The sequence below is a fragment of the Parasteatoda tepidariorum genome, chromosome 2 (assembly GCF_982258835.1).
Source record: "Parasteatoda tepidariorum strain Cologne lab strain chromosome 2, Ptep-v5.0, whole genome shotgun sequence".
NCBI classification, from domain to species: Eukaryota; Metazoa; Arthropoda; class Arachnida; order Araneae; family Theridiidae; genus Parasteatoda; species Parasteatoda tepidariorum.
The window spans coordinates 123,949,376-123,969,948 of NC_141756.1; the positions used below are offsets into that span (position 1 = coordinate 123,949,376).

At 27.5% G+C, this 20,573-nt stretch overlaps 1 protein-coding gene across 6 annotated transcripts in view; it reads right to left on the bottom strand.

Annotated features, from left to right (window-relative positions):
• Nucleotides 1-20,573, bottom strand: part of LOC147816154 (uncharacterized) — a 102,142-nt gene that overhangs the window by 16,358 nt on the left and 65,211 nt on the right. For 5 of the 6 annotated variants that reach the window (XR_015431798.1, XR_015431797.1, XM_087158264.1 and 2 more), the window contains 4 exons: nucleotides 18,304-18,429; nucleotides 13,715-13,924; nucleotides 6,813-6,900; nucleotides 374-625 (listed from right to left, as the gene is read on the bottom strand). The gene's annotated coding sequence lies outside the window, so the exon portion shown is untranslated. Of the gene's footprint in view, nucleotides 1-373; nucleotides 626-6,812; nucleotides 6,901-13,714; nucleotides 13,925-18,303; nucleotides 18,430-20,573 lie in introns of those variants that run through there. The other variant, XM_087158265.1, reaches the window with a different exon arrangement.

A 20,573-nucleotide genomic window follows, 5' to 3' on the forward strand; every position in this document is an offset into this window, starting at 1 on the left:
TTATTTTCCTCGATCAGGATTTCTTTCTTCTTTGAAGATCAATCAGAATTAAAGAAATTCTGATTCTTCTTTTTTTGTTTAAAGTTATCCTTAAACGTCTAAATAAAAAACATGAAGTATAATGTAGAAGGATAAATTCTTCCAATATATTTTATACTTCATTTGATGTCACCTTCGTATTTTCTAAAATAAAACAGAGAAAATTGCCCTTTCTCACTTTGTGTTTTATAATAATTCTTGCAGGTCGCTATCGAGCAAGCTGATTTTCTGAATACTACTTTTAAATTTTTGAAAACAGATAAAGAAAATCACCTAAAAAGTTTTTAAAAAACATACAATGAATGTATTGAAAGAAGTTTAAAAAAGATGCTAGTTACAAGCGAAACAATTTATTTTATAAAGCCAGAAGTTGATGCTTTCGCCACAGTGACGTCACTGACTGAAATCAGAAGCTCAGAGAGGTACGAGTCTCTTCAAAGGAGTAAACCAGCCCTTTTATTCTCTCATTAGCCCACAAAATGGTATCCTTAGTTGTTTTACCTCATTCTTAGTAGCGATAGGTTACATTTCTCTTGCCAAAGGAGGACCTGTAACTCTTCTTTACCAGAAAATTGAATGCGACCACCTGAATTAAAAAATAGGTAAAAAATAAGAAATAGCAATAAAATCACAAAATAAAACAAAAATAACAAATTCATGTTTTTTTTTTTTTTTTTTTTTTACAAAATAAATGTGTAAAGTGCGCAAGAAAAATCACCCTGAAAAAATTTTGTCTGAATTATTGGATTTTCTCTAAATCGAACACAAAAACGTACTTTCTCTGACTACACATATAACTTTCTTTTTGTTGCATATTTGAATTCCTAACCTTCTTAAGATGCTTCTATATTGATATTACTACTCAAATAGTTTAGTTAGGAGAGCGGATGAAAGTTTGGTCCCCTAAAAATTATTTTCACTTTTAGCGTTTTTAGTCATACTTTAAAGACTAATTTAACAACATTATTTAGATTGCACCCACTCATAAAACTAATTTATCTAAGGATTATTTCATGCAAAAAACAATACTTTTTAATATTTATTTATTAATTTTTATTATTTAATTGTGGATGAAAAGAAATTGAATTAAGGTATAAATTTTTTATACCATATAAATCAACTTATATTACTATTATGAAATCAAAAGTATGAACTATTTTTATTTAGTATAAGCCAAAAAAAAAAAATTAAAGTGAATAATTTTTAAAGAAAATAATTTGAAGACAAGAAGAAATATTTAGATGGGAAGATTAGTATTTAAATGTGGTTGTTTGACGAGACGAACTTGATTTACGCACCCGTAGCTTAAAATTACATTCATACTTTTGTAGATGGATGGTGGGTTAGAATTCTTTTGCCGTTAGGCTAACCGTGGGAGGTTTTCAAGGTCTTCCTTTACCTTTCACGTAGCGCAAATGCTCGTTAGTTCCCTCAAAAATCCCTCCACGAAGGCAAATTTCTCCCAATACTTGATCCAGAAGTTCCATTGTCTTCTGGATTGGGTTCAAAATTATGAGGCTAGGAAGTTGAACATTAATAGTCGCAAAATTTCTCTAAGAAGAAAGCTGAACAAAGCAATCTAGAACATCCGTAAATCTTTTTTTTAACTGAACGCAAACAACATTTCAAAACATATTTTTCATTAATGATTTCCTTATCGACGAACTTCTAATATCATTTCGGTGAACTGAGAACTATCGATTTCGTAATCGCATACTATTACGGATACTTATTACTGTAAAATAAGTTTTTTAATGTTCATTTTCGTGTAAATTAAAATGAAGATATTTAAGTGCCTTGCCGTAATAGAAAAGGGACGTAACCAGTTGTCGGCAGTAGCGCGCTGCAAGTAGCGAAACTACTGTATTTGCTACTTTCTTCTGTAGTTGGTAGTATCGTGTGCAGTTTTTTAAAAGAAGTTTTGCAGTGAGTGGTACGATACAAAAAAAAATGTAGTTTGTAGCGATCCTTGATAACTTCTTTTAACATTATTAAATAAAGAAACCAAGTTTAAACTCAAAAAATTTCGAAAAAAATAGATGAGTAATCGGCCTAGTTGTTCCTGAGAAATCAAATTTTAAAAACCTCACTTTTTCAAAATTTGATTTTGCAGGAACTATAAAGTACGTTTTTGTGTCTGATTTCGAGACTTAAATTATCCACTGCATTTATTAATTGGCATATTGGTGGTCATCTTCTCAAATCATTAAGATTGAGAACGTGGGGATCCGATCATTAGATCAGAAGTTATTCAGGGTGGTCCGTTTTTGCTTTTCGCTCTGTACTTTATTTCTTGGAGGATATAAAAAAAGCTTTTATAACTTAAATGACCTTTGACAGTTTCCAAGTATTTCTTAAATCACTGTCGAAAAAAGCATAGAGTTTGAAAACTAAAGGAACAAATTCGTAAAAAATGCTTTAAAATAAAAACAATTTCATGTAAACATGAATTAAGACTTCTTAATATCTCCTCATATTTAACCAAATCAATTTTTTATTCAAAATCATTTCTAATATTGGTGAAAATTAAGATACCCAGTTAAGTTTCTGTCTTCCATAAGTAGCAAAGTAGTGACTACATTTCGAAAGTAGCTTCTAGTCGCAACATTAAAAAAAAAAATAGTTGTAGTTAACTGCAAAGAAAATGCAGTTTTTCCGACCACAGGATGCAACCATATTACACTGAAGAAATTTTCAGAGCAACTGTACGTAATAATAACGTCCTCTATAGGTTTGTGAATGACGACACGCGATTTGGAAATTTAATTATCACTTTTTCATGTAGCTTGTGACGATTGCATTACATATTCATATTGGTTTACTGAACTTTATATTTATTGTGTTTCGGCCATTTTCACACGGTGTTTCGGTTTTGACATAATTATTTGAATTTGATAATTAAAAGCCTATATCACACGAGAGGAAATAAGTGCAACTGTAAGTGTAACCGAAACTGTAACTGCAATTTCTCCAAAAATTGCTCGAAAAATCCTCGTGTGATATAGAAATCACGGTTGCACGAAATATCTGCAACTGTTCAGGCAATTTCTTATATCAACAAATCAGATCGTTTGCTTTTTATGACGTTTCAATTTTATGTGATGACGTATACAAATGTAAATAAAAATGGCGGCGATGTTGGTGAAGAGGATGATTGGATAAAATTTTTTTATAGACGAAACGGAACATTTTTTTTTAGTTTAATAATAACGTTTCCTTTAAAATTAAAGCATTAAAAATACTTTCACACGATGAGATAACCATTTCAATGCAGTTGATGTACTACCATAACAGGAACCTGCACATCATTTTAGCACACTATTTTCTAGATAAATTTTCTTTTAAAATATTTATTTATTTTAAGCTAAAAAAGTTAAAACTTATTATAATTTGTTCCGATCAAAGTTTTAATTACTTTAAATAGAAATGATTTCTATTTTTAAATATGTAAAGATTTATGCTCGCGAAAAGCTTTACTTTGAAATATTCGCCAAGCAACTCGCCAAACTTTGTTGCATTATTATAACGTAAAATATAATAATAATTATATATCTTTATTTTTAAATTTTAATCTTTATTTTTGTTGATTGTAAAAGCATGTGTCCGATTATTTGAAGTTTTTTTACAATTATAATTATTTGTGAAATAATTATTTTATTCTTCTCTAAGAATTCTTTTAATATTTGAAAATCTCATTTTAAAACAAGTTAGAAAATATGTGTGGTAAATATTTACCTTGTCTCTCACAAAGTTACCCCATTTTCCAGTAATTATTGAAAAGTATTAAAAAAAGGTAGTGTATTATATATAAGAAGTAATTATTAAAAATGCAAATTCCCAATCTCCTTGTTTGTTTCTACATTCATCCCCTCTATTTTTTATTTTTTATTGTATGATGATTTGCATAATATTTTGTTTACAATTATTCAAAGTTAACTAATGATACTTTACTTTTTATTTATACTTCACATTTATCTTTTGATACTTAACTTTTCTACAATGACAGTAAGTATGTAAGTGTACCTTCTAATTTTTCAATATACTTACATTTTTAATAGTCTTCGTTTATAAATACAATTTATTTTTCTTAAAACAAATTTCAATCCAAACATAAGAACTACAAAACCAAATATACCTGCCATCTTCCATTAGTGTATAGAATAATCTTAGAACTATAATCAAAATATCTGTCAAACTTAAAGTAAGTTTAAAAGGGATACCTAAGGACTGAAATGATTTCAAATTAATGGTATTTAATCTCCCTTATTCTAATAATGTGTTGGTAAAATTTTATCATGAAAGTGTTTTCTTTCTTTTATTTCAGATATTTCGTATAATCCTGTAAGGTTTGTCTGGTGAAGAAGGAAAGAGATGATGAAAAAAATTAAAAAATAAGAAATGAAAATGAATAATGTTCTAATTGTTTCACTTGACAATAAAAGTTTTATTTTTTAAATTGATTCTTGTATTATTTAAAAGCAAAACAAAACACGTAAAAGGCTATAACAAAATAATATGATACATAAAAAGTATGCTCTTAATAAAATATTGTTTTTTTCTTAGTTATTAATAAATTTTAATTTATATACTATAAATTACAATAAATTTGTTCTAAAATAAATCCTATAATTCTTAATTAAATTATTTTATACCAATAATGAATGTTTTAAATTTTACAATAATAATTTGTAAGTATGACATTGATAATCCTCTTATATTTAAAAAACAATTTTACTAAGAAATTAGAAAAAATAATTTTCATAAAAGTGATATTCCTGATATGCAATGTGTAAATGAATAAAATTGATGATCCCTTAATGCAATGTAAATTAATTTGATGACAATAAAATTCTGAGACATTGTAGTATAGATAAGTCTGACATTATTTATTATGCATTTTTTAGACTAAATTTTAAAAAAATAGAATTGATTTGATAGATCTAATAGTTTTGATGTTATGAATATTTTATGAGTAAAAGGTAAGTCAAAAATTGTATATTTCATACATTGAACCCTCATTTCTTCTAAAGAATTATTTCAAAGGACTGTTTTTTTGAATTAAGCTTAAAAAATTAAATTTGTAGAAATGCCTTACTTGCTTAGGTAGCAATGTCAGTTGCATAAAGTGGTATAAGTCATAAAATTGTCCTTTCTACACATTAAACTTTTATAAATTTTCGAATTGCTAAACTATTAAATCAGACAACGTGGTTTTATACTCATTCGATTTAGCATATACACAGATAATGATACCCCACTTGCCTAACTAGCATGTTAGAGAGTAAATATATATATAAATATACTATGCTTTTACAGAGTGCGGAGCCAAATCTTTCAACAAAAAATAAGCAACTTTTAAAAACATTTTAGGCACTCAAAAAATAATTTTAAGCACTATGTAAATTGAAAAAATGCAGAATAATTTTCAAAGACTTTACATGATCATGATAAAATAACTAGAATTCGAAAAAGAACTCTTTTCTTGATTATATTAGCCATTAAAAAATGATCAAGAGATTTTTCGGTTCGCTTTCAGAGGGTGGAAAATGAAGTCTGAAATTGAGAATATCTTGCAAAATGCAGCAAAGTTGCAGATGAGAGAGTAAGAATCTCACCGAACCTAGCTCACTAGACGCACATGCGGACTTGCAAGTATTTCACCAAACCTGTAAAATGATTGGCGCTTTCATACACTATGAATTGACGGTACGCTGAAATTGCTCGTGGTTGAATGAATTCTGAAAACGTGAAATAGAAGAATGCGAAAAGCACGTTTTTACATAATACGTGGCGAAAATCGACATTCCCTTTCATAAATCTCATTTTCGAAAAGGGAAAATAAAGCACTTTTTAAAAAAGCTACGCACCATGTTTTATACCTTAGTCACTCAAATCAAGATAAAAAAAATCGTCAAGATTCTAGATAGTGTTTAAGTCCATCCCCCGTTCACCCCCTTGTCCTTTTAGGGATGCAACATGAAATTCATTGATATCTTAACATCATCTTATATTATGAGATAGAAATCATAAACCTTTTTATACTATGCTACTTCACTTAAGAAGCACTTTTTAAAAACGCTAAGCACTTTTTAAAAACGCTGCGCATCATGTTTTATACATTAGTCACTCAAATCAACGCAAAAAAAATCGTCAAAATTCTAGATAGTATTTAAGTCTTTAGGGACGCAGCATGAAATTCAATGATATGTTAAAGCATCTCATATTATGAGGTAGAAATCATAATCCTTTTTATAATATGCTACTTCACTAACGGGGAAATAAAGTTTTCAGAATTTTTATTTGCTGCTGAAAAAAAGACAACACAAATACAAATGTAAAAAATTTAATCAAAATCAATCAATATTCTACAGCGTCTGTTATTTCTTTTTCCTCCCTTTACGAACATCGTTCATAAACTATGATATAATAGAATCATATGATAAAATAAAATATGAGCCAAAAGTAAAGATAAATAACAAAATATGGTAACCCAATTACATGCAACTGTTCAGGCAATTAAGCAACCCTTTCGGCAACTCCGAACAGAGGAATTGTGCTTAGAGTTGCAGATAGAGTTGAAGTTACACTTACGGTTACACTTATTTTTCTCTCGTGTGATAGAGGCATTAGATTTGACACTACTAGATAGTTCAGCAACAATATACTTTTTAAATAGTCAGATATTTGTAAAATAAGACTAATTTTTTCCGAAATTGCCAACTTCTTAGCTATTTCTTGAAATAAAAAAAAAATAGTAGCCTTAGTTACTTCACCTCGATCTTAGTTGCAAATAGCCACATTTCACTTGCCAGTGGAGGGACCAGTAACTCTTCTTTATTTCAGAAAATCAATGATGACCACCTGAAATTAATTAAGAATAGGAGAAAAATAAGAAATAATAAACAAATCACAAAATAAAATAGAAACTAATTAATAAATTCACGACTTTCATGTTTTACAAGATAAATGTGTGCAATGCGCATATATATATATATATATATATATATATATATATATATATATATATATATATATATATATATATATACATATATATATACATATATATATATATATATATATATATATATATATATACATATATATATACATATATATATACATACATATATATATATGTATATATATATATATATATATATATATATATATATATATATATATATATATATATATATATATATATATATATATATACATATATATATACATATATATATACATACATATATACATATATATATATATATATATATATATATATATATATATACATATATATATACATATATATATACATACATATATATATATGTATATATATATATATATATATATATATATATATATATATATATATATATATATATATATATATATATATATATATATATATATATATTTATACATTATATATATATGTATATATATATGTATATATATGTATATATACATTATATATATATGTATATATATATGTATATATATGTATATATATATATATATATATATATATATATATATATATATATATATATATATATATATACATATATATATACATATATATATACATATATATATATATATACATATATATATATACATATATATAATTATTTATAATTTATATGTAAATAATTATTATTTTAAATATGAAAATAATTATTTTTTTAATTAACTTGACATTTTTGTTAATACAAATTGTTTTCTTTTTTTTAAATTCTATTACGAAATAACATTTGTCTTGTGCTCAAAATTGTTTATTGAAATTTCCCTTAATGGGAAGGGGGGGCGGGAGTTTGCATTTTAGAAATGAAAATGCTTATCTCTTACTTATTTGCTTATTGACTCAAAAAAATTTTCTCTTTTGTGCAATGTTTTTATTGCTTTTAGTTATCTGACTAACAGTTTAACAAAAGCAAATTACTTAAAAATCTATAGCTTATTTTTATTCTTTTTTACTCCCTTATTTTTCCAGTTAGTTGAAGGCAACAATATAAAATTTAAAAAATAATAATGCCAAGATAAAAACTTAAAAAAATTTTTTCTGCTCAACCTTTTGGTAAATAAATTTTAAATATTCATAAGTTAGTTTAAGCTCTTTATTATTACTTTTGTTCACATATGTGGACCTTCGCTTTTTAGACTCTAGAAAAACAGTATAATAAAATTTATAGCCTCACTGAAACATTCTTGAACGTTCAAGCTTTCCAGGATTTCCATACAGCGAAATTATTACTTGCACTGTAATATTCTATGCAAAATCTTAATTATCAGATGATACTATAGAGCTTTATTGTTTTTACGCGATTTGCACCTGTTTTCGATCGTGTATCAATTGGTTAAATTAGACGATATATAATATAAATTTAATGATTGGATAAATTAGACGATATATTATATAAATATAGAATATTTATTACATTATGTATTATATTAGCATTGTATAATAATTAGACCAAATTATTAGATACACTGTAGCGTTCTTATAATTGCATGTTCTGCACGAGTACATATGCAATACTTTTAAATTTAAACATAAATGTAATGGGTTTCTATGGAGATTTTTTATATACTTCCCATTTGTATTTATTTTTAACATATTGCATTACAATGTTAACCAATTAATACACAAACTTAAACAAGCGTAAACCGGTTACAGCCGCGTTAAAACATTAAAGTTGCAAAGTATCACGTGATAATAAAGATTTTATGTAGAATCTTACAGTGCGTCTAATAATTTGAGCAGAGATTGTTGATTCAGAACATTTAAAGTATTTGGTAAAATTCCACATAAAAAGAGTGATTTTTAATAAAAGGCCACTAAAAGCATGTGCGCGAAAACTTAAAAAAGCAGTTTTAAATATTATAAAATGTGATAATTCTAAAAACAATTATTGTTCTTTTGACTTAGTAGTTCTGTTATCTTTATGAAGCTTTTAAATTTATATTTATCTGACATTTAAAAATAGTATCAACAGGAATATGCATTGTGTACGTTGGTGGGTATGGCGACATAGATTTAATCACTTTAATTTTTTGAATAATTTTGAAATGCAATCCCCGAGTTTTAAATATTTCTATTATAATTGATGTTAGATTCTTTACAATGATTATTGATTTTGTATAATTAAAATAGTTTTGAATCTGAGATTTGATGCAGTATTGCATTACACTTAAATATAAAACTCCGCATTTAAAAAAAAAAAAAAAATAAATAACATTCAACACTAGAAAAATTTATCGTCTTTTACTTAGTCAAAACTTGAATTCTGTATATGTGTACCGAAAATTATTAGCCCCCTGGCAAAATAATTCATATTTTGTTTTTCTTATTATGTCTTACGGCCTGTGTCATAGTTTTAATGTCCGTTTATCTGTTTCTTACATTATATATGTATGTTACTGTGAATGCCCCAAATCAGTGGTTGTTGACTTCCACCGGTGAATGTTGACAATCACATCGTAGCTTTGGTAAATGTGCAAAATATCAAGTTAAGTGCCCTTGCCCGGTATGCCCTACATCAATGTTTTTTAAAGCTCTAGAGCCACTGCCCTCTTTGCATTTAACCGGTAATCCCAACTCTGATATTTCTCCTAAGCTATCTTCAGCAGATATAAGAATATTGAATAAATACAACTACATCAACGAATAAATTAACAACAAATCGGATATAACAAATATTTCGGACATTCACCAGTGAGGATCGACATTATAAATAAGTTAAAATAGAAAAAATAAGTGTATATATATATACATACAGGGTGATTCTAAAAAGATGGGCTAAATTTTAGGAAGTGATAGTACACACCCAAGCAAACAATTTTTATTATGGAATGCGTGGTCGAAAACAAAACCCAAAACCGCTAGAGGGTGTCAGAGTGTATGTTCTTATATGAGGCAAAAACACACAAAGAACGATGAAGTTAAGTTATAAAAGTAAATTTAATGGCATGTGCTTACAATAAGTGTTCAAAACAGTGGCTATGCTGGTACAACGGCGAAGAAAAGATAGGCGAACTTTCCCTGCAGCGGCCGAAAGCTTGGCGACAAATAACGTAGCGCAGTAACTCGCAATAGGAATGGAGCTTTCTCGTTTGCATCAAACAACTTTCCAAATGCGCCAGCACCTTCGGGTTTTGTTTTCGACCATGCATTCTTTGATAAAAATTTTGCCCATCTTTTTAGAATCACACTGTATGTATATAAATAAGATATATATATATATATATATATATATATATATATATATATATATATATATATATATATATATACATACATATATATACATATATATAAATACATATCATAATAAATAAAAACAGAAAAACACGAAGAAAATTAAGAAAAAATATCAAATAGATTTTCTTTACCTTTAGGTATGCTAACAGAATGGAAATGGGGTGTTTATAATTACTTTAAAAAATTTGTTTTCAATAATAAGGACAATTTAAATAACAGTAACAATTCAACAAATTTTTCCAAAATTGTTTAATCTATTAAGCAACTTCAAAAAAATTTTGTAATTATTCCCATAGACAAAGCTAACAATAATTATGCAATCTTCTGTAAAAAATTCTATGTTGAACTTTTAAATACGGAATTTAAAAAAAAGTAAAAATTTTAAACTTAGTAATTTAAACAATATTGTCGTTAAAAAAATTTTAGCTTTATATAAGAGATTAAAAATTAAAATTAGCAATATACAATTTCCTTACTTAATTATCAGTCCTAAATATACATACATACATATATATACACACAACTTATTTTTTCTCCAAATGTCTATATTACAAAAAAAAAAAATTTTTTTTTTCTTCTCTTAACTACAACATTTACCATACAGTAGCTCGTTAATCAAGTAAGGAGGTTTTGTCCACCAAGCCCACCCCAAAGCTACGCGCTGCTTACGGTTGTAAAATCGAAATTAAATAACTGTAAAATATTTTTTTATATTCCTTTATACTTCAGTTGTCAAGAGGTTAAGAAAGAGATGGGTATTATTGATATCTTTCGGAAATTACTCACAAAATTGTTAAAAATTAAAATATATCATCGTTGAGTTAAAAAAAACTTCTATAATAAAGTAGCACTATCTGAATTTATAGTATAAAAATTTTAAAAAATCATCATCAAAAGCAGCTTTTCATATAATAATAATATTTAAGCTATTTTTTTACTTCAAAAGAAAAGTCATAAAACGAATTATTAATGTTTCTTGTTTTTTTCCCTTCCTTGCTAACAATTCACCGGTTGCTGTATGCTTTCCTAAGATACTTATGCATACTAATTATTTTTTAAAAGCATAATTGATGTTTCTGCAACTGTTTTGATTGCATGTCTTTCATTTCAATTTAACTCATTAATAGTTAGGCCATTTGACAGACTTACAAGTCTGAAAGTCTGACTCTAAGGTCTGAAAGTTATAATTATGTTTTTAAGAGTTGTGAATCTTTAATAGTAATTATTTTTATTTTATAGTAATTATATTTATTTTTTTCAGCAAGTTTTTTTGATTGCCATTAAAAGATGGCCATAAAAGATGGAGGAATTGGGGTGGGTCAGCAAACAGGAGGTTGAGTCCACTGGTTAATAGTTCAGGTTCACACTTATGGATTAATGGGTAGGGGACTGGGGTAGCTCGGTTGGTAGGGCACTGGGCCCATGTCCAAGAGGTCGTGTCCGAAGACTCTAGGTGTATTAAAAGGTGACTGGTGCACGTTAAATCTGTCAAGTCACAAAGTCATCCATGTTCCCATACGAGCAGTTACGCCCCATTACGTCTAATGCAAAGTTCGATGCACTGACCAGGTTTCATTTGAATGACCCTCTTACTTCAATTTATACTTTTTTCCACATGTTTTGAAAAGATAAATTATCAGCATAATTTGCAAATATAAACACTTTTCTTTCAATAAAGTGTTCTTGTAAAAATTGTAATAACTATATATTTTAAGATTTCTACATAAATTTTCGAAAAAATAAAATATTTTCTTAACATTAGCCAAATAAACGTAAACTCAGGTACTTTTTTAAAATATAGTACTTTGGTTTGATTATTAACATTGTGCTACACAGAGTGGACTACTACAGATTGTCCAGTGTTCATAAATGGTTAATTTAAATATTTAGTACACACATGGAAGTTCCTAATATCACACTATAAACAAGTCTAATTTACACACTACACCTATATATAAATAAAAGATTAAGAAACTATTTCCTGCTCACAATAATATATTTTACATTATCTGTAAATACAATTTGCTTAATATGCCATCAAATATCCAATCATACAAATGAATAGTTTTGCTATACATTGAATCCTAAATAAAAACAGATTTGAGTTTTATTTAAGATTAAGTAATTTTAAGTTGAATTATAATGTTACTATTGAATAAACATATACTATGCAAACAGAAAAAATCTTTTAAACATATACAGTTTGTGGCCAAATTATTAGACGCACTATACGATTCTATTTTAAATCTTAATTATTAGGTGATACTATACATCTTTGTTGTTTTTACGTGGTCTTTTTTTTGATGAATGGGCACATTATTTCATGGGGTTCGATGCATGTTTAGAGGCAAAATTAAATTGCGTTTTTCTGGTCTAATCTTAACTAAAGCTAGTTTTTGTTTTATTTTTACAGACGGATAGAGGAAAGAAAATTTCTGGTGAGGAAGTGTGAACTGACAATCTATAATAAGCAAACCGGGATGTCGCGCGTCAATTCCTCAAAGCGAAAGTTCGTCGTCGGCACAATTCATCACAGACACAATTCTTTGCGGGCAAAGTTCGTCACGATGATAATTTCATCGTTGGCACAATTCGTCGGCTATTCATCGTTGGCACAATTTCATGCGGTAGCATTGAAATGCATCTATAAACGATGTATTTCAATGCATACATTTATTAAAGATGTATATAATCTTTTAACAATGTATTTCAATGCATACATTTATTAAAGATGAATATAATCTTTTAACTATGTATAGCAAAAACTCTTGCATTGCTTACAAAACTATATATTTAATTTTTGATCGGTCATATAATACAAAACCATCAAGAAGGGCGAATGGCTTATGATTCGCTTATCGTTACTTACAAGGCGGTGGAGGGCTATTTATTTTATTTTATAACTATCCCAATTAGCCGACCCAATTTAGGGTTTAACTACTAATGTGCAATTGTAATTTTGATCACAATACAGAAGACAAAGGAATTCATAGATCAAATATTAGGAGAAATTTATCTTTGATGTGGAGTTTTTGGTGGAACTCGCATTTGCGTTACATGAAGAGGAAACCAAGAAAACAATCCTAATGGTTCCATCAGATGAAGTCACCCATTATGAGTTCCAATCTTAATGGGTGACACCAAGTATGCTAATTAATTAGTGTAATTATTAATTAAGTTACGAAATCAAACAAAACGTTCTAACGCAAAATTGTACTTTTTCTGAATAACCATGCATTTCTTTTTTACATATTTCGATTTCTGACTCCTGAAAATAGTTTAGTTATTTTTGTTTAAAACTTTACACGACACTTTCTTTTAGAACTATGTTTGATTTAGTACCCCGCAGTTTTCTAACCTAAAAGTTTCTAATCAATATGAATATCAAGACAGAAACTAACTTACTTTCTTCTCCTATGACTCTCCACACGCCGATGATGAAAACATGCGTTGCCATAAGTAGAGAGTTCTTATCTACGACACCTCTAGTCCATTTCGATCATGAATAGCAAAAGGTTAACATCTTAGTGTCGAACAGTTCTCATTCATTGGATCAAAACACTTCGGTGGACAAATTTTGTCATCTTTCCCCTTCAACTGCAATAACGACTTCTCCTGCAAGAGACATCATTTTTCTGTTACAACTTTGGAGCAACAATTATCTCAATACCGAAAATGGTGGCAACTACTTTACACCAAAGTGAAACACCATAAATAACTCTTCGTACTTAAGCATTTTGCTACCCAATGAACAAAAAATAATTCTTGAAATAGTGAAACACCGAAAATGCCCTTTTAAAAATACTTGGTTGTTAAAGTAGCTGCCACCATTTTGGTATTTAACAACACTAAAATTTAAAATTTCAGTAAGATATGATACACATAGCTGCCATTTCTCCTGGATTTACCAGTCGACTATTGGATTTTGCCATTTTCTCCTGGTCTACTCGTACAATAAAAATTTTCCTGGTTTTCGTACATTTCAGAAAATTCCCTATTCCCTAAAAGATAATTTATCGCTTGCTTGAATTTTTAAGTACTAATGCATACCTGCCAACTTTTACGCATTTGGCGTAAAATTTTATTTTTATATTTAAAGTGGTATTAAATATATTTTTTTTCCCTTTATAATCTTAATTTTTAAATGATTTTGATCACCACTATTCTTAAAAAAATTAAGCATATATATTAATATGTGTTACTATCAGAGTTGTCAGTCAATACTTTTTGAAATACAACAGATTTCTATGCTTAAAATGGAAATTTTAATTCCTTTTAATACCACAGGAAAAAATCATAACGGAAAGAATTAAAAGTTGGCAGGTATGCTAATGAATAAAAAATTGAACTTCATTTATATTAATCAGTTTAAAACTTTTCTTTTTCTTTGTTCCAAAAATTTCAGTTTATTTTTATTCTGTACTTCCTTTTTAAATTATAATATAGTATGAAGTAAAAATCATCAATTTGGGGTGCATACATACACTAATTCTTAAAATAAAGTTTGTTCGCTAATCAAACTTAGATTTATCAAAGATTAAGATGAACTCAAACTAGGCTTAACCAAATAAAAGAGAATCAAAAATAAATATGATAAAGTTATTTAAGTTTTTGTATTTTCATGACAAAAAAAATCTCCTAACTTCCCTACATGAAAAATATTTAAAGTATTATGAAATAGTTATTATTTCGTAAAATCTACTAGATATTTTCTTATCCATGTTGACAGCTATGGATACACATAAGAGCCAGTAAGTTACTTATTTCGAAATAAAAGTTATTTCGAAAAAAAAGTTCGAAAGTTATTTATTTCGAATATTACAATAAAAAGTCATTATCAGTTATTTAAGTTGCATAAATACACTAATTCTTAAAATAAAGCTTGTTTTCAAATCAAACTTACACACATCAGAGAGGACATTAAGATAAAATCTAACTAGGCTAAACCAAATAGAGGAGAATCAAAAATTAATATTATAAAATTATTTAATGGAATTGACATTTTTATGTAAATATTCTAATGAAAACATAATTATTTTTATTACACAACTCATGCCTTTAATAACAACTTCTGTTATTTGTTACTAACTTGCCTTTAATAACAGTTAACTTTGTTTTGTTTCTGTGGAATATTCAGTAGCGAGTGAGATAAATGTTACACCGTCTCGTAATCTATTATAAGCAATCTACAGTTGCCATTTGACGGCTTTCAAGAATACGTCAAAATTAGCAAAAAAATTACTAAAGCAAATAAATACATCTAAGCTTCCTCAATTAATGGTATTTAGATTTCACTTCAAGTGTGATATTTGTTCAAAAATTGAGTAACAGAATTTTTAAAATAGTTGGTAAAACAATTAAAAAATAAATAATAAGTTCGTAACTAATTACATTACAGGTTTATATGCATTTAGTACACATTTTGAGTACTTAAATAGTACAGTTAACTAAACGGTACCAAATAGTGTACATTTTGAGCACTCCTGATGATAATTAAAAGCACGAATGATATTAGAAGTTCCATAAATATCAGAAATAATTGCTACAATATCTGAATTAAAAATTAAAATAATCTGAAATAGTTTTGAAATTTCACAGAATAAGATAAGTATAATAAACTAAATATTTTTCAGTGATAAGGCAGGTTAGCGTAGAAGTTCTGCTTAAATGTCATTAAAAAATTCGACGAATGCCACAGTGAAAAGGTTTAACCATTAAACTACAGCCTAACAAATTTATTCACAAAAGCAATATCATTTTTCTACAAGTGGAAGAGTTTAGAACATTTTAAAATACATATGTAAAAGACTGGCTTGTATTTTTATGTCGTATAGTATTTGAAATATACCTTTTTAATTCCTTAATTATTAATTTTATTTTTATTGATTAAGGCTTTAAAAACTAAATACTTTTTTCACTCAGACATAACACACATTTTACACAAACTTACAGAAAAATGAGTAAGTATTTCTATAAAAAATGCACAAATTGAAAGTGCCCAAAATCACCGTAGTCCAGATAGTGTATCAGGCTGGCCACTAGCATTCAGTAAAAAATTTCTCGACTTTCCTCTGAGTTTTAAAACCAATGGTGTAATTTCATTATTTGTAACTAATACAACACATTTTTAAACAAAATTTTTATTGAAGTATCAATACTTTTTAAAGAAAAAAAATCTTTTTTTAAAAGGATTAAACTTTGCAAACATTTTTCGAGAGTGAATTCTGGTAGATAATAGACGTCATTTATAATCGTCTAAAAAACATTATGAACGACATACACACATTGTTTTTCACCATATTACTAATTCTTGAATAACGTACGGTGGTTAAAAACTTTCAAATAACAAAATTGTGAAACTAAATTCATTCAAAAAGAATTTTTTTTTCAAAAGAAAAAAAAAGTATGACATTTAAAGAATATGTCAAATTTGTTCATAAGTGTCAAACTCATTGATCTGAATGATATTTATTTCATTATTTATTACATAGTTAAAATCCAGAACAAATAATGGACTGAGTAAATATGCCCAGAATGACAAATACAGTCAACCCCGCTTAAACGAATAGAATCGGCTCCAATCAAATCTATGTAATTCAATTATTACAGGTTATTCAATTAAAACAGAGATGCCAACTTGTTCCGGACTGCAAATACATATTTTAAAGTGGTAGTTTATCAATCGTGATTATTGGTTTAATAAATTCAATTTAGTAGATTTTTATCCACCACTATTTCGAAATAATTCGTAGGCTTATATAATTCACCACTTTATTACTGTCATTCTATTCCTTTTAAAAAGCAAGCAAAAATTGTCAAATATTTTCAAAATGTACCGTTTTTTTTTCAATTATTTTGGCACGTCCGAAGCAGTTGGCATCTCTGTTAAAATGTAAATGCAATATTTAATCATAAATTCTAAATTTTTGCGAAATTTTATTTTTTAAGGGTATTTAATGCGTAGTATAGCGTTTTGATAAAATACACTCAGTCTTATGATTAATGAGTAATTATAATTAAAACTGTCTGTGTTAGTATCAGAAAATATAAATGTAATTTAAAGTTACATAAAAATAAATCAATGTTTGTGAAAAGTATAACACAGATATACAACAATTTAAGAAAAATTTCTCCCAACAACAAAAATAGCAAACAAAAACCAGGAGACTTGATGGCAAAATTCAGTTAATTGTTCTGCAGCTATGATATACCAATATTTACATTAATTAAGTATTAAAAAAATTATTGATGTGGTAATTGGAAATGTAAAAATACCAATAATAATAAACGATTCACACAAGTAAAAAATATTTTTATCCAGAGAATATTATTATGTTTCGGATAAAAGAATTATCTTAACCCGTACCTTCTCGCTCCGTTCAAGATATACCGGGGTGATGTTCCACCCTCTATTTCTCATGACCGTGATATTTCCAGGCTGATGTTTTCTTAAAAGTTTCTTAACTTAGTTGATGTTTTCTTAACTTATTTCTTATGTACCGAATTATGCATATTACCTACTCTACACACCAGATGGCAGTGCAAGATTATTTGCCATGTGTTTGGAGATAGTTTATTTTAAATCAGCACTTATCAAACATGAAACCAAAAAATTTACTCAAAAATTAAAAATGAGTACATCGACTGTATAAACACTTAGTTTTGTATAATTTTCCTTTAAAAAAAATTACGACTGCTTTCTTCAAAATTATGCGACTATTAAGAGATAAAATGCAATCTTTCATTAATAGATTATGATATCGAATCAATTCATCAAAAAAGATCTTTTTTCTAACTCTATAAAATTTTTTACACTAACAATTTTGGTTTAACAATTACATTATGATTTAACAATAATGATTTGCAATTTGATGGTTTAACAATTACACTAGCAATTACTACAATATACCCCAGTACTGAACTTTGAAAATGCTAAATTATGCAATATTTTTGAGCTTTTGTTATCAAAATATCTGAGATTTAAGAAGACGTACCGAAAGCTCTTCAAGGTCACAGATGCCTGCAGTCCACTTTTGTCACTGAGTAGACCACTGCCGGGAGTGTAGCCATCACACTATCATAGTACGAATCATAAGGACTCATCAGACTTCTTCTAAATCCTAGAAATTTGCACATTTTTGTTACAGTATCAAACATATTACTTTAAAATACATTAATTTTATTCCCTTTATTATTTTTCATATTACAATATTTTATTAATTAAGTATTATTTTTTTTAAACTTTAAAAACAAACAGGAAACTATCAAGGTTTTATCTTTTCAATAGGAGTTCTGGGTGAAAAACTATTTTTTTAATTATATTATACGCTTTTTTTGACAGTGGTTCACGAAATGTTTGGAAACTATCAAATATTTGTGATTTATGTTATCAATGCTTTTTTATATCCAAAACATTGAAAGAAAAATATCAGTTTTTATTTCATTCTTTTTTATTGCTTATACTTGATTGCTATTTTACGCTGAAACACTATGTATTGCACTCCTTAAAATCACACATTTAGTTTATAATTATTTCAAATTAATCGACTTAATATAGCGATATTGTTTGGCCTTTTTTTATAACAGTGGTCAAAAACCCTAAAAACCCCAATTTATAATCCAATTTTTTTTCCAACATTTTGTCTTCCTCCCATATTTTGAGCGTCAGGTATCCAAAAATGTAAAAAAAATGTCTTTTTATTCAGATAAATCATTTTTTTTTTGTTTCTGATTTCGTAATTTAATGAATTGTTAGTACTAATTAAATAGCATTTTGGTAATCCCCTCTGGAACCAATAAAATTTCCAATTAGTTGTTGAAAATTAGATTATTAGACGGAATGTCTGGAATTTGTACACGGAACATTAAAGCTAAATAATTTGAGATAAATAAGTAATCAAAAGTATTTCAATGTTTTAAAATGCGATTCATGAGATTGGTTATAAAATGCAAGCATGTATAGAGAAGCTTACATACAGGTTCATGTGGATTTTCCCTCGTTGTTAAGTTAGATTACAAAATGTCGATAAGTGAAATATGTTCTATTTGCTGACGAAACATTTTAGCGGAATAACGATTTTGTTCGATGGGCTAGCGTATCGTGGAATAATTTCAAATGTTGCTCGAAATCAAAATTTTTGGTTATATAAGAAATAGTCAATTCATCAGAAATTAGATACAATTCGTTTTGGCTGTAACTCTTTTAACAGTTAGACTAAAAAAAAAATTTTGATAGGCTCCCCAATAACGGTTGAAGTGATTGTTTGATCAAAAATTATTTAAAACGTTTTTTACCATATCAGACCAACAAAAATATTTGTTGGTCTATTGCTCTAACATAAATAGGTTAATTTCACATTTCTTTCTTTCTTACTGGCAAAAACTTGTTTAGACAAAACTTTTTCCCGTGGGGTAACAATTTTAACTTTTGAAGATAAATTCAATCTTGTGTTCTAGGTTAAAATTCGGCTAAAACTTGTTTTGACTGCAGTTTTTTTTAATGACAAACGAAAATGGTTAGTGGAACTTAAAACAATTCTAAGAAATTACGAAATAAGCAAAAACAAAAATTAAGAATAATCATTTAATGATCTTATAATTTTGAAGAAAACGATTATAAGAGCGCTTTTCTTTCTTTTTCATTGAACAGAATTAGACTTCCCCTTTCACATTAGTTGCTACATTTAGATCAAAAATCTGGTTCGAATTAGTCACTACATTTCAAGTAGGAGGAGTGAATATCAACGCAGTTAGGTTTACCGACACCAGTAAAATTATACAACTATTTAATTTATGATTCATTTGTCTAGAAAAAAGTTTTTACGCTATTGTTGGTAGATAAGTCCTTTCAATATGGGTTAAGGGCATGTGAACCCCGGCATTTTGAATTTTTTTTTTAATTTTTTAACCCAGTATTCTTGATATCTCAAATTATTTTGATGGTTTTTGTTGGTTTCAGTGCGATTCATGATGGTCCAATATCATTTGAAGGTCACCATCATCCAACATTTTCCCTTATGCGTTCATAATATTTGATATGCCAGCCAGCAAACCTGCATCATTCCATGATGGAAAATGCTACTTTATTATTATGATGGCTAACCATCAAGGCAGGTTTGATTCTCATGGAACAACAATCCGTGATGGTTCCTACTATACATTTCCATGATGGTTTAGTCAAAATTTCCATCTGTTCTCTGGAATAATCCATCAAAACAATTCGGGATTTTTTATGTTGTCCCCTCATAAATCAGTCCGAATTTGT